Source organism: Cynocephalus volans, chromosome 9 (genome assembly GCF_027409185.1).
Source record: "Cynocephalus volans isolate mCynVol1 chromosome 9, mCynVol1.pri, whole genome shotgun sequence".
Taxonomy (NCBI): domain Eukaryota; kingdom Metazoa; phylum Chordata; class Mammalia; order Dermoptera; family Cynocephalidae; genus Cynocephalus; species Cynocephalus volans.
This window is the reverse complement of record NC_084468.1, coordinates 90,223,449-90,236,444: the sequence shown is the minus strand read 5'-3', so window position 1 is coordinate 90,236,444 and position 12,996 is coordinate 90,223,449. Positions and strand designations below refer to the sequence as shown.

Here is a 12,996-nt window from a genome sequence, read left to right as displayed (position 1 = left end):
ATTGTGGCACATCAGAGAGGAAAAAATCCTAGTCATGGCATTTTAATATAATATGATTTGATGTTGTACTCCTACATTTTTAATGTCTTTTTTTTTTTAAATTCTGCCCTTCTATAAGCCACTTTCTACATACAATATCTGTCTATGATAGAAAAATTACTTCCTTACCTCAAGACTTTTTAAAATCTCCTTTTGCAAAGTATTCTCAATTATTCTACCTGAAATTGCTGAAATTTCACTTTAAGTTGATTGTATTTCTGCTGCTCTAGCTATCTGTTCTTCACTGAGCAGAATGCCTCTGATGTACTATATCTGCCCAAAGCTTCTTTTATCCCAGGAATGATATCTTTCCTAGAAAGTGCTATAATTGAGTAATATCTGTCTATACCTCTTCCATCCCCTCCTGCCTCCTCTCTCTCTCTCTCTCTCTCTCTCTCTCTCTCTCTCTCTCATTCTTTCTTCCCCCCTTCAGCCATCATGTATATCTGATTATAGGACAAGAATTATGTTAATACTGTTCTGCAACTTATGGGGTGACATGAAAAAGCCTACTCCTGACTAATTCCTAATTCACATTAAACAAGGAAATTTCTGTAAATTATTATATTGACATTTTAACTAGGGTTGTTATTTTTATTAAGATTTATTTTTTACTACCATTATGTGACTCAATGAGAGAAAATTAAAAAATGGAGTTAGAAGGAATCTTATTCCATCCTCTTCTCTCCAGTTACTATGAGCTTAATGCATCCTGGAGAGGTTTGTCCAAGCATGAGCCCTGCTGATTATGTCGGTCATTATTATTTATTCCATTTATCATTAATTTATTTATGTAGAACTATCACCAACCATCAAAGGAAATAGACATTTCCTTTACAAATCATTCAACCATCTCAAAACCACTTAACTACAAACACTCACTTAACAATGGTTAATCAGATATCAAATAAGCAATGCAGAAAATTGATTCCATTTTAATAGTGTCTTTTCTCTGATATTGACAAATAATGGCAGACAAGACTTATATCCTATAAACATTTATAATGATCTCTAGTATTTGAAAACCAAAAGTAAGCATGATCTTTTCCACATCAATTTACTCATTCATACTACATACAGATATGTCTAAATTATTTACATAATTTCATTTCTCTTTCAAAAAACTAACCTTAAAAGTGATGTTCACAAACAACCAAACTATGTTATTAGCACCCAAAAAAGAATCCTAAAATTAAGAGAACGTCAATAACATTTTCAGCTTACATGAACAGTTTCTCTCTCCCTTTTATAACGTCAATCCACATTTTCTAAGGTCTTGCTTGTATTGCAAGACACTCTTTTCTTGGGATAATTGCTTATACCTATGTTTAGGGTATCGTCACATTATATAAGTAATGTGAAGTTTTATGTATTTCAGAGTAATTTCTGTCTTTGTATTATCAACTTAGTTTCCTATCTCTTATTTATTTCTTATTGGTTTAGGTTTTTAATTTTTTTTTTTTTTTATGTTTTCCATGTTTACTCCTAGACAAAATTAAAATAAGCGTAGTAATTGTAGACTATATTTCTTTTTTCTTCATATACATGTAATATTTCATAGGAAGAAATAGAAATTAAATCTTCATCTTAAAGAAATACAAAATAAATCTATTATTTTTTAATTTAGAGTCCCAGAGGGAACAAAAGCCAGAGAGTATATTTTTTAGTTTGTTACGATACAACTGGTGAGAGTAAGGTGTAAATATTCCCTTTTGATTTCATAACTCTACAATTTCAAAGTAGAAATAATACCTCAAATTGGGAGTATAACTCTTCTAGAATATTTCGAACAAGTAAGATATTTAAATGTTCCAGTTCATATATCTTTCTCTTGGATTGTGTTCTGGGCTGAAATAATACAAAACGACATTTCTGAATGCCATGGATGTTTATAACAAATCACCTTGTCCTTAGATTTCTTTCACAGTCACTTAATGGTATACATCAGTATCTATGCAGTAATATTCATTTTGTCCAAAATTTCAAAATTTCAAATTATAACTAGCTCTTCTCTTAATTTATTTCCTTCTATCTAAAACTAAAATATTTTTCTGGAGTGGTTTGGAATATAGTTATTACTAGTAATCATACTATTTTCATATGATTATTTAGATCAAAATGAAAGGCTGTCCTGGATGGGACATTTAATTGTATGGTGTCTCCTATAGAATACATCTTAGACATTACAGATTGGACTGGAGAGGTAAAATAAAAAGTATTGGCTACAATCATGCAAATGAGTCATAAGTATTGGGAGAAACAACTCCATAAACAACTCTGAGCAAGCCTCTTTTAACAATAAAAAAGGTAATAGATGTTGACTGAACTCCCAAACACACATATACAAGAATAAATAAAAGCTGAAGAAATTTTAGTCAAGTCACTAAGAGAAGATCTTTGTAATTACTGAGGAGCATTCGCTTCCATGTCACTTTATCCCACAGTCTTCAGGAATTATGCTCAATTTCAAGCCCTGTAGTTTAAATTCTTTGAAGAATAGCGAGTAGAAATACATCACATTTCTAACTTATATAGAAGCCAACAAGTTTAAAAATTGAACTAATATGAAACTTTTAGATAATTTAGGAGTAGCCACCCCCACTTGATTTTTACATGTGTCCTGCCTAAGTATACATAGTTTAAAATAATATCACTGGTTGCACCAGTGCCAGGTAAAAAGACAAAATAATAGTCTTCAAAAATGAGTTAATACCTCTAGAAACATTTCCTCATTATTAAAATTAGAGCATTAAACATGAAAATCAGTAAATATTTCAGATCAGAAATATTAATGGGCTAAAGTCATAGGAAATTTTCTAATGGGCTCTGTGCAGTTGATTTTGGTTAAGGCCAAACTTCCCTTTTACCTTTGATGCTATGCAAGTAACCAAATATATATTAATTAATATATTAATGACCCACATATATTAAGTTCAGAAAGGCTTAGAAGAATCCTTTAGGGTTAGACTTATAGTGTGCAGGGGAAGGGATGGGAAGACCCGCACTTATGTCAGTTTGACATAGAGCCCCCTCCACTCGAAAACAAAGGTTACCTTTCTTTCAATTTTTAAGACTCTAGTCTCCACACTTCTTTCTAGTCTTGGCCACCCCTCCACCTCCTTCTTCTGCTCCTAGCCCAATCTTAAGGGAAAGAAAAAAGTACATGCGTTGACTTACTTTTAGGCAAGTGTTGTACAGTAATGCTAGTGAGAGAGAAAACAGGAAGGGGAATCACAGAATGCACTGATACTTAGAATATTAATTCACACTTACAGTGCAATGCTATGTTGTTTATCTGTAGTAGCTCTTGCTCCATTACTTATATAAATATGCATATATATGCATATAAAGTATATATTTAATGCACAGCAGTGGTGCACCAGATAGTGAAGCAAAGGAGAAATAATGGAATCTGAAAAAAAATGATGAAAAAAATTCCCAATTCTATAAGCTTTTGTAGCACTAGTCTATACATTATTTTATTTTACACTCACATTGATGTTCTAAGATAGATAGGAAAGGTATTACCTTACTTTAGAAATACAGCAGTGAGAAAGTTGAAGCTAGAAAGGGTAAAGATGAAATGGAAAGGGCTCGATGTGAAAGACTTTGGAAATAATCATCAGAGTCTGGTGACTGATTAGATGTGCATGGAAACAGAGAGGGGAAATGAAAAAATTCTATTTCAGGATTCCTATTCTGAGAAAATTGGGACAGTATTGTCAGAAAATAGAGAGCCTACAAGAAAATACAGGAACTTTTGGATGAACAAGATGAATTCACTTAAGAGAGCTGAGGAAGGTGCAGGAGTTCACGTGCAGCTGTAGGTAGGTTCCAACTTATGCTGATGAAGACGACAAGTGGAGGTAATCAATGCACATAGGTTCATATCAATCAATTCTGTACTCGGATTAGACATTTTCACAAGAAGAACATTCTATCACACCCTCTGAATGGCATAATTATCGTGACTATCGGTATACCACCTACTTGGTATCAGGAGCACAAATTCCTCTGCTTACCTCTCGCTCCTTCCTCTCAATCTCCACTCCCCCGACCTCTGGGAGCCCAAATCAGAGGGGCAGAGAAAAATCATTTTGCTAGAGCTGTTGTCTTCTATCCACATTTATTTCATTATTTCTGCTTTTTATTTCTAATTTAGTAAAAGGAAGATTTTCAACCAGTGCAGAAAACTCAATGATAGCATTGTTCCTCTTTTCTAGATATTACTAGTTACTAACAGGTTAATAAAATATCGTTTGAAAAAGATGAGTTGATAGCTGACAGTCCGTGAAGCTATTTTCGTACTTCAAAAGCAAGAGGATTGATACCACCTGCCTTCGTCCAGTCTCATTTAATTTGTCATCATAATTATGTGGCCTCAATCCAAAGCAAAAAGGAAAAAATAAATAAATAAAAATAAAAATAAAAGTTAATGGGGATAGAAAGAAGAAAAATGTTTTTCACTTATGAAAAGCAGCACCAATAATTATTCGATGAATTTGAAAATCAACTCCAGCAGAGAAGTATATGAGATTCCTGCTGATACTGATCATCTGAGAAATAATGATTTATTGCTGTTTGGTATATGCTTCCTTACGTGAATACAATTTTCCACTGTGGAATCAAAGTAAACTAAGTGTTCTGAAGGAAAAAAAAAAAAAAGAAAATTATGTGGCCTCTGAATAATAGTATGTAGTCTTTTAGCTTCTGGCCCTTCGTCAGCAGGAGATGCATCTGTAGCTGTTTATTGAGCATGGTGATAGATTGGTACTGATGAACATTTGTGTATTTTCTCCAGCTTCTATTTTGAAAGACTATATTTGTTTTTTGTTTAAAAAAAAAAAAAAAAAAAAAAAAAAAAGCTGAGGTTGGGGAAATCTGTGGTCACAGAAAAGAGCAAATAAAATTAATCTGTGGAGGAATTAAACCCTAAGACAAAGAGGTTAAGAAACCACCTGACTATTTTTTTAATGACTCGACTGAAGATAGGAGATATAAATGATCTCGTTTAAATTCATGCTAAGTAAGCTATTCTGTGGGCCTCTGTTTATGCATTTAGCCGTTGGGATTTTAAAAGCTAGACACATTTTCCTTCAGATGCTCAGTGTTTCTTTGTTTAGGTAATTACATTTAATTATAATAAGACCATAATCCTAAGCACTGTTAGTCATCTATACTATCTCGTTTAGATTTGGTAGCTTCATTAACACTATAAGCTATTATTATACTTAGCCAACTGATGATGTAACCAAAGCTCAGAGAGTTTAACTCACTTTAAATTATTATGTTCAGTAAGTAGAGGAATCTGGTTTGGACCCTCGTCTAACACTAAAGTTAAGGAAATAATGAGGACATTATTGTCAGAAAATAGAGAGCCTATGAGAAAATCCAGTAACTTTTGGATGAACAAGATGAATTTACTTGTATGCAGCTAAAGTACATTACAGTTAATGTCAGTAAAAGAAGTAAACAAAAAAAAGAGTGAAAAGGGGTGGGAAAATAATTAATGATATTATCATACTAATACTATTTAGCCTTTTCTGCAATGTATACTCAATACAAAAATTTTTTTAAAAAGCCATTTCTTTTATAGACTAAATTCCTCTGATTCTATTGTCCATGTAACTCACAAACATCTTACCTTGTTCAATTATTTATGAATAATTGTGGTTGCATTTGCAGGCCACTGTTAGATTTTATATTTAATACTAAATTGATCTTCTGCTTTTCTGTATGGAATTTCTTATCTGGAAATAGATCCCTGCTCTTCAACACTTTTTTCCTCCTTTCTTTGTGCTCTTTCAGTGCAGCTTTTAAGATAAGGTTCCTGTCAGAATTTATTTAAATGTTTTCTGTCTTATCTGATAAAGTAAATCTCCACTAATATTATTGTCTCTTCCTTCTCCTAAGATTAAAGGTCATTTTAAATGTTATCATGTTTTGCTATTTTACCTTGCTTGTGTAGTTTCTAATGAACACTTAAATAGTTTTAACTAGGCTATTTGTGAACACTTGAAATATTTACTTTTGTCAATATTGATATATTTTTAATACTATTAACAATTCTTCAGTTTACAATTAAATCTTATCTAGAAATAAGTTTAAGTGGCTATTAGAGTAGACCAAAAAATAGAGGAGGAAAGAATAAGGTAGATTAAAATTAGATTAAGTGAAAATTATGCTTGGCAGTGTCCCTAAGGAAGGTGGAGCATTTTATCACAAGCAAATTCTCAGATCTATTATAGAACATCCATCTAAAGCTATGCTTTACTCACCATTGTATACTCACTGCCTAGCATAGTGCTGGGTGGATGGATGTAAATTACAAGTGTACACGTATATGACTCACCATAGATCCACCTAGGTTAAGTAACAATACAAATGTCAGTTATATTTCATGATATCACCCCATGTGATTTAGGGGTTGGGTGAAGTGATGAGGGAGGGATAGGCAGAAAAAAGAGTGTGTCAGTTTGTTAGAGCTTTTATAATAAAGTGCCACAGTTGGGGTGGTGTAAACAATAGAAATTTATTTTCCCACAGTTCTGCAGGCTAGAAGCCTAATTATCAAGATGGCAGCAGGGTTGATTTCTTCTGAGGCCTCTCTCCTTGGCTTTCAGATAGCCATCTTCTCCCTATGTCTTCACATAATTTTCTTTCTGTGCCTGTCTGTTCTAATCTCCTCTTCTAATAAGGACACCAGTCATATTGAAATACAGCCCAACCATATGACCTCATTTTACCTTAATTAGCTTGTTAAATGTCCTATCTCCAATTTTAGTCACAATCTGAGGTACTATGGGTTAGGACTTCGACATATGAATTTTGAGAGGACACAATTTCAGCCCATACCAGAGAGATTATTAAAGATCTTTAGAAATTGATTTCTTTGATCCAAGTCTCCTCTTGGATTCTGGTAGCTTCCTGGCACCAAGGATGAATTCTGCCCTGTCCCGAAGCTACAAGTTCCTTGGCAAGTGAGAATGCTACTAAATGAAGGACTGTGGTAGAACTCCTCCCCATCTCATTCCAACAGGTCTGTACCTTAGCTGAAAGAAAATTGAGAAAACTGTTTTTCTGATTTTGACTTAAACATTTTACTCCTTTTCTCATCCCTAGTTGGCACAGTTTGCTTTCTTCATCCCCTTGCTCCTCTACTCCTCTTTCTATTTGCCTTAGAGGAAACAGTTTCTTTTGAAATTATTTCACTTTCCCATTTTTACATAATCTTTGGAACAAGGGACAAATCACAACATTTTAATGTGTGCAACATGACACCTCCCTCCCTCCAAGAGAGCACTCTATAAAATAACTCATACCCCTTTCATTTTTTATGCTATCCAGTTCCCAGCAATCTGCTGTTTTATTTTACCATTTTTTATGTAACCCAGGTCTTTGCTGATTTCAGGTATATCACGTTTTAAAATTTTCATGTCTTTAATTTTAAAAGTGTAAATTTTACTAAGGAATCTTGTAGATTACTCCAAAAGGAGAACTTGCTTCTCACAGCATCAAATTTATTTTGACATTTCTTCTCAAGTCAGCTCCCAGGCAATTGTTTGTGTTTCTCTCTCCCCTTTTTATCTCCCTCTCTCTTTTTATCCCCCTCTCCACCTTTTCTTCCTTCTGCCCCTCTTTGATCCAGTTTTCTGCTCCAGAAAGACCATTCACCCACAATTTTTGAAGATAAATTTAGCACTGTTCTTGCAATTCTATTCTATGCACTGTTTTTATAATTCAAATAATTTCAAACTTGCAAATTTCTACCTACATTCATTACCCTGATTGGCAAACAAAATGTCCTCCATAGACCTGGTAATTGGAATCACATAAATAAAGTGTTTAACAACATGGTGTGACAGAAAAAAAAAAAAAAACATTATTTTTCTGTTTATAATCTCCTTCTGACTTAAAGTTCAATCTTTTATAAACAGAAAAATAATGTGCTTTTGTTTTTTTCCTGTTACACCATGCAGTAAAACACTTTATTTATGTGGTTCCAATTACTTGCTTTGAGTATTTTCAGATGTATTTCTGGTACAGTTTTTATTTATATTTCATTTTAGCAAAGATTTTGGGGAGACTATCTTGCACTACTTTGCTTAGTTCGTAGATCCCAAAGTGCAATGATTCTCTGTACATCTATATACTTTACTCAGCGCATTTCCAAATTTATGGCTTTGTCAAATCACTTGTCAAATCATATGCCTCCCAAACCTGTCCTGAATCTGTTTTTATTTGAAAACATTTAGAACTGGTGGGATAGTACATTGTGATTACTTTATATCTTTTGATTCTCAGGTATTATCCTCAGATTATTTCTGCTTCATTATTTCATCATTCTCCAACAAGATGTGGCAGCATTATACAAATCCCTGAAACAGGAATTTCTAAAGCCTTTTGCTGCATCCATCTAAGCCCAGATGAGGAAAATGATTTCCACTGAAACCCTACAGGAACATACATGCTTCACATATTAAATCTGCAAAAGAAAAGAGCATCCTAAAAGAACTGAAAACAGTGCACAGAATAGTTGTCGCATGCTGAAAAGGAACAGGATCTTGAATATTAATAAGAATAAATAACAGGTCCTTCAAATGCTACCCATGCTGATTAAAAAGCAGAAGATCAAGTATGAAATAATTTCCTTCATATAAAATGTCTCACCAGAAACTGAGTGGTCACAAATTTGTATGCAACAGTTAATCCAGTTTGAATGAAATGGCATGTTTTATTTTAAAACAATGTTTCATGGAGAACTAGAAGTTATTTTCACTTACTTGACTGAGAATACAAGCCAGGTCTCTATCATCCCAACACTAACCTACATTTAGCCATAAGGTTTCTCAGAGCATCGCCTAGAATATACCATTACTAAACTGGAGATTTTTACTAGGAAGGACTCTACACAGAGACCTCTAAATCCAGTGCTGTGGGGGTAATAAATAAGTCAACTTGCATTTATTTAGTGATCAACTGTAGTAACATTGAATGGGAGACCTGCATCTCACAACTCAGTTTCTATTGCTCTCCTATCTTCCTAGAAAAGTTACTAGGATTTAAGCAGCTTTGAGCACATGATACAAAAATGAAGAATTTTACACAAAGTTCCATAGCCTAAGATGAGAATCATGGCCCAGAAACATTTTGCTATAGAGATTTCATCAAATTTTTAATATCTATAAAGCACAAAAGTGGCTGTTCAATTGTATTCTGCAATTACAAACCAAAAGATATTTTGCCATTAAATAAGCAAAAGAAACTATTTTTTAGAATATAAAGTGGTTAACATCTTTTTTTAATTTTTTTAATTTTAGAGGAACATCACAGAATCTTTGGGTGATTTAACAGTATACGTCAGAGTCTCATTTCTCTGAAATATGTAGCTTTGCACGCATTTTTGTATCCAACTAAAGTACCATATTATGCTATTTGAGTAGAAAAAATCTTATAGTTTTATTTATGTACACTGTAAGCATAAAGAGAAAGGAATAATATATTCATTTTGAATCTTTTTTCCAAGTCGGTTGTAGGTATACTCTAATTTGAGGATGGGTAGATCCAGCAAATGACCTCACAGCACTCCCATCTTTAATTTTGCCCTCTGATTCATTTTGATTAGAATTTTAATGTGTATTTTATTCTATTTTTGGAAGTGTGGTTCTTCAAAGCTGGTGAATGCCCTTCTCTAACCACCTTGACATTGGTCTTTTCCGGATCTGATAGCTCCTTGCTACTGAATTCCATGACTCTACAGCAATGCAGCTCTTAATGCAGTACTTGAACAATTCCAGGCATCGTATTTGAAATCTCTTTGATATGGGACTTGAGGCCTCAACTGGCCACAAATTGTGGCCTAGGTTCGTTCTCTGAACAGTCAGCAAGCTTCTTCCATCTCTCTCTAGTCTCTATCTTTTCATGCTCTTTATCCACACTTCGCCTGTGCTCTGGATCATTGGCACTTTCTTCTCTAGAGTAACCCTCCATCAGTTAAACCATCCATCTTCTGAACCATGACCTGTTTCACTTCACTATGTTCCCCCTCAAAATGTAAGCACATTCACATCTCTTCCATCTTGTGTTGTGTACATTTGCTTTCCCCTCTAACTTACCAATCTTTTTTGCTCATCTGGTTAATTCTTTATGGCTTCTAAGACACCATTTCACTGAAACTTTGATAGAAATCAAAGTTACCTTTGACCGTTTTGTTAAATTCATTGGATGCATCAGTCCTGACAAAATTGAAGCAACAGATACACTTTGATCACGCCCCACTTGTGAAGTCTTCTCTTCCATGATATTTGCTTCCTTTCTCTCCTCTGTCTCTCCACAGTAGTCCTTCCTCTACCATTTAAATGCTATGCTTTACCCCAGAGTCTCATTTTTCATATTTTTATAGCTTTTATAGGGCAGTCCTTTTTGAATAATTTGATCTACTCCCAAGACATCAACACCCTTGAAAATTACTTTCAACTCAACATTTATACTATGCTCATATCTAGACTTCTATTCTGAAGTCTAGGCCCTGAACTTTAAAATAAAATTCTATTAACCATCTCTCATTCCAAACCTATGTGTAGTAGACACTTCAAAATAAGCTGGTCAAAACAAAATAATCACTTTTGTCTCTGAAATTCTTCTTCTAATTTCATAAAATGTTACTAATATCCATACAGTGGTCCAGACAAAAAAAATCTAGAAATAATCTATAACTCCTCCCTTTCCTCAATGAATGTCCAGTAAATGATAAGGCCCTTTAGATTAGCTCTAAAAATGAATCAATTAGATTCCCTTCTTTCCTACGCCCTGCTTTACTCTTGTTTAGAACTATGTAACTCCTTGCCTGGGTTAATATTGCATTTCTACTAAAAAGCCTCCATCATATCCCACTCAAATAAAATCCATTCTACACTGCCTTCAAGGTGCTCTCTGCAAAATCTGAATTTATTAATACCCTCCTTAATGTTTTTTAATGGCTTCTCTGGCCTGTAAACACATAATATCTCTCTCTCATCCATCAATCTCTCCCAGCTTCTTCATCAGCACATGTTACATCTCAGTCAGAGAAACTACTCATAGCACTAAAAGGAGGTGAGAGTTTTGCTTATCTTATTTTCCATAATCAGGGCATGCTTCTTCCTCTCCTTCACCACTTTTTCTTTTTTGCTCCTCACACATGGATGTTCCTGTTTGTCTTTCAAGGTGCATTACAGGCACTTCCTCCAGAAAGCCTCTTCAATACCACCGCCCTCACCATGCATTCAATGTTTCACCATTTGCTTAACTATCTCTTCCAACAAAGTTTACAAAGCTGAAGGGGAGGGTTCATGTCTTATTCATATTTAGATATTCAGCAACTCAGAGGCTGCTTAGCATAATTCAGGAACATTATAAATGTTTATAAAATTAATGAATGGATCTTTTTCCTTGGATTTTTTATCTGATGGCCAAATGCTCTTAAAAGAAAACTAAAGACCAGTGATCTTTTGATTTTTATAACTTCGTAGATAGTGAATTTTCAGGATATTGTGTAATTTTTCACCCCTTAATTTTTTTCTTTACCTACAAGCATCATGGGGTCTTGAGGGTCTTGAGGTATTTTTTCTCTTCTAATTACCATTTCCCCTGGATGCCTGATAAACACAGGTTCCTTCAAAGTGAGGATACTAGTTAAGTTCATTTTGTTGTGAGGTTGTCACCCAGGAAAGGAACCAAACACTTAAGAATTTTAACAGTCTTTATTAGCCAGCCGGTGACTGCCTCCCCTAGATATTTCGGGAGAGCAGCAACTAGCCTTGGTCTGGTGGAGTTTATAAAGGCAAAAACCACATCCCATGGGCACACAGGTTTGTCCAGGTGCACAAAGCAAGCTAGGTAGCTGGGTTACAGAAGCCAAAAGTGAGCAGTTAAAGCAGTCAAGCATAAAAATTTTCATTGTGTATGGTTCTTGTTCCTATGTAACAGTTCACGGTGTATGGTTCCTGTTTCTATGCAACAGTTTTTGTTTCTATGAGAAGGTCAATGGTTTCTCATGCAGAGGGGGGTAGTCTGACAATGAGAATGGAGTAGTGCCTACCTAAGATGGCGTTAATCATATCAGAGTTTTCTGTTACATTCCCCACTGGTTTTATGTACATGAGTCAAATCCTAGACTCATTTGTATGTAATCTGCTATAGTGGGTTCTTAAAACCTTTAATTTCATTGATTGAACTTTTGGTTTGATATATTTAGTAAGAGAGGTGAACACTGGAATTAAAAGCAAGGGACCAGCTAGTGAGGAGAGTTGTTAACCAAGGAGACCAGGAGAATAAGGCTTCATACTAGTTGTGGCCTTTGTTTCTTAATTCTTTTCTTTCTTTTAACCTTTTTCTGATTAGGGAGAGGCTGTCTCTTATTACTCCTGAGTGATTAGTACAAAAACAACAGGTTTCCTCTAGAACCACATATAATCCCCCTTGTCAGTCTGATTGTGTGGATTATTTTTGGGTGCAGCTGCTGCTGCGCATTCAGATAGGTCCAGCCTCTGTGTAGGACACAATGACCACAGTGAAGAGGAAAAAATTAACTTTTTACAACATTGTCAGATTGACCACTTGGTGTAAATCTTTTCATCAAAGCACTTTACATTTTAAAATTGTTATTTAACTGGAATTATAGTAGATGAAATCGGATACAAAGCATCTAGTCACAAAAATAGAAAAGGTAATGAAAGAGCACTTCAGAAAGAAACTCCATAGCCAAAGGGCATTTAATTGTTTTTCTCCAGAGACCTGTAATAATCTAGGGGGCCATGAAGCCATCTGGGTTCAAGGTGGTGGCATTTCACCCATATGAGGTCTTGCAGTTGGTGCGGATGTGGTGTTAGGACTTTTGTCAGTGGGTAGGCCTCTCTGATCAAGGAGTGAATCTGGCGTAGTACCTGTTGGTGGGCCTGAAGAGACTGAAGAAGGTTA

General features: G+C 34.6%; 1 protein-coding gene across 1 annotated transcript in view; it reads left to right on the top strand.

Annotated features, from left to right (window-relative positions):
• TACR3 (tachykinin receptor 3) overlaps positions 1-12,996 on the top strand; it is an 80,586-nt gene that overhangs the window by 47,523 nt on the left and 20,067 nt on the right. The window lies entirely within an intron of this gene.